At 31.6% G+C, this 3340-nt stretch overlaps 1 protein-coding gene across 1 annotated transcript in view; it reads left to right on the top strand.

Moving 5' to 3' along the window:
• Nucleotides 1-3340, top strand: part of LOC108686851 — an 18845-nt gene that overhangs the window by 832 nt on the left and 14673 nt on the right. The gene's annotated exons all lie outside the window — the stretch shown is intronic.

The raw sequence follows: 3340 nt of genomic DNA, 5'->3' as shown, positions 1-3340 counted from the left end.
TATATATATATATAAAATTGTTAAATTTTTGCTCGTCGCTTTTTTGCATACATAGTATTTTTTGTATACATAGTTTTTGCATATCTAATTCATTTCCCATCTGTCATTCTACTTCTTTTGAATTGTTTAATTATGCCAAAAAAAAGACTAGTGTTATACATTTATACATTTATTTTTTATTTTCTTGCAACAACCGTGGTCAATATACATAGAAGTTGTAATTTCCATACAATTTAACCACGATTATCATATAATTTTGAGGAAGGAAAAGATATAAATAGAGACTATTGTAAAGATAATGTAAAGACAAGGAATGAGTATTTTGTAAGACAACAAGATTGAATATAAAATAAGACTGTAGCATAGTATATTATAGTTAGTGATAAGTAATTTATTATCTATTTATAAGTTAAGGAAACGAATTGAAATGAGGTCAATGGAAAATAAAAAAGGATAGGATGCAAAAAGAACATGCAATTAAAGATTATAAGGGAAGATAGGGCAATAAATAAGAGTTAAGAAATGCTAGATAGAGATAAAAGGAAATAAGAAATGGGTTATGGACACTAACGATTGTGATAGGGCTGTGATATAGAGATTATGTATAGGTATATGTAAAAGAGAATATATTGTAATGGTTTAGATTTGTAGTTGCAAGATAAAGGCGAAGGAGGAATGTAAGTGTGAATGAGTTAAATACTTTTGTAAGTTAAGTCTCCTTTTTAGCTTGTATATGCTGAAGTATAAATAAATTTTATTCTATTCTTCATATAATTTTGTTGACCACGGTTGTTCTTAGTATTTCGTTGTAGTGCAAATGTATTGTATGAAGCAATATAGTTTTGGACTAAATTGAAAAAAACTACTATATTCATACAACTTTTGTGTGCGTGTGCGTGTGCGTGCGTGTGTGTGTGAGTGAATGAGTGAGTGAGTGAGTGAGTGTGAGTATATATATATATAGTTCTTTTTTCTTATTTAAGTTCTCTTAGCTTAATAAATATGAAAAGCTTATTTTTATGAGATATTGTAGAGTTTTTTCCATAAAAGAGATAAAAAGAAATGAAATATGCTCTTATTTGTATAAATAAAATCCATATTTCGTATGGAAAGTTTAGTATGGTTTATTGTTTCATTTTGAGATAGATTGTAGTTTTTATGGTTCTTAACAATTAATGTTTTCTTTGCCACATCTATAGAGAACTAACGGATTAAATATAAGCCTTGAAGTCATAGAATCTGAGGTCTAACTTGTATCTTTTAGATAACTTGATTTTTTTCTTTTATGTGCAATAGATGTACGTAGGCTTGTATTCTTGAATGCCTTATATGCACACATACACACGCATGCAGTATGTATCATCACGCACACGTACATACCTAAATAGCAGAATGTCTGCAGTTTTTTAGCAGACTGTCAGCAGATTCGAGAGAGAGAAAGAAAACGACAGCAAGCTGCCATCAACTGCGTTCGCCTTGTGTTCTATTAACATCATCTTGACATAATGTGAAGACAAATTATTGATAGAAAGTAGATCTTGCCGACATTATCTGACGCTAGACTGTCAGCAAAAACGACGCAGATCTTGCTCTGACACGATCTATCGACAGAAATTGATAATTGATAATTGATTGTCGACAGATTGTCCCAGAATCTGCTGTCAAATCGTGTCAAAGCAGGATCTGCGTCATTTCTGCTGATAGTTTATAGTGCTAGGTGATGTTGAAAGGATTTGCTTAGTTTCTGTAGACAAATATACTGTCAGATTATACCACAAATGTGCTCTGTTTCTTTCTCCAATCTGTCATTTACTTCTGCTTGCAGATTCTGTTACGTTTTTTCTAGCAGTCTGTCAACATTATTATTATTATTATATACATCAACGTTATTATTATTATTATTATCTACATCTAATTTTGTAACAATTTTGTTATTTTGTTGCATAGTGTGTAGCAGACATTTAACAAATCTGCTTTCTATAGACTTGACTATCTGGGTACATATGCACACGCGCATACACACATGTACACATACACGCATCCTCTCCCCTCCACCTATCCACGCACGCACGCACTACTCACCCAAGCACGCACGCGCCATTCGCAACACGACGCACGCGCAACATTCGACATATGCACATGCACACATACTCAAGCGCATGCATAGATACACACACGCGCACATGCACATGCATATACGCACACACACGCCACACATACACCACACATGCACGCGCGCACGCATACACATACACACCGTACTACTCACATTCAAGAATATATGCGTACACCGACCTATTACACATAAAAGAGAACATTTTTATCTTAGAGATATAGTCGACACTCAGATTCTGTGATCTTCAGAGCTCCATATTTTTTAACCCGTTAATTTTCTATAGATATAATAAAGAAGACATTTGTTCAAAATCATAAAACTACGTAACGTATCTCAAAATGAAGCAGCTTACAAACTTGTTTTATATGTTAAATTGATTTTTATACAATCGTACATACACTTCATTTATTTTATGGAAACAGTTTTATACTATCTTATAAAAATAGACTTCACATTTATTAACAGATTTACGTTCACGAGAAAAAGGATGCAGAAGAACATTATAAAGACACACTATTATCATTCAACATTTAATAATTAAATACCATACATTAAAAATTGAACTGTAATGTGTTAATGGAAAATCTAATGCAAACTTGACGGACATTAAGTTTAATTCTTTTTCTGATGCATCATATAAGAAGATCGCGATATTAATAATAAATTCTATGATATGGTCGTGTTATTATGTAGAGTTCCGCACAAGCAATGTGACAATAACATGATAATTTCCGTAATTCATTGCATTACAACCCATATATAGGATTTTAGTATTAATTAGTCCGATACGATTTTAGTATTAGTCCAAGATTGATTACCAGATGACCTATATTGGCGCGATAATGGCAACCATGACTGATCTACTAATCGGATGATAACTTCGAAATTTTGGCCGATGATGGGTAACTATACTGGGTACAACTACAAACGTGATAAATAATGTTGGACTATTAATGATTGTCTTATTGTGCCAATATTTGACCAATAATGGTTTTAAAGCAATGCCGTGATTATTCCAATTATTTTAAATGCTTTCCAACAAAAAACAGAGATGACACAATGTATCACAGTAAATCATTTTATCTTTGTTTATATATTGTCAAATAAGAATAATTTACTATGTTTATTGTCATCTGTGTTTCTTGCTATCCTTTTATATTAATTATTCATGCGATAATTATATGATTACAGGTATATATTTATTAATCAATATATTTTTTTCTC

Source organism: Atta colombica, unplaced genomic scaffold (assembly GCF_001594045.1).
Source record: "Atta colombica isolate Treedump-2 unplaced genomic scaffold, Acol1.0 scaffold100, whole genome shotgun sequence".
Taxonomy (NCBI): Eukaryota; Metazoa; Arthropoda; class Insecta; order Hymenoptera; family Formicidae; genus Atta; species Atta colombica.
This window is presented reverse-complemented; position numbering and strand designations above follow the sequence as displayed.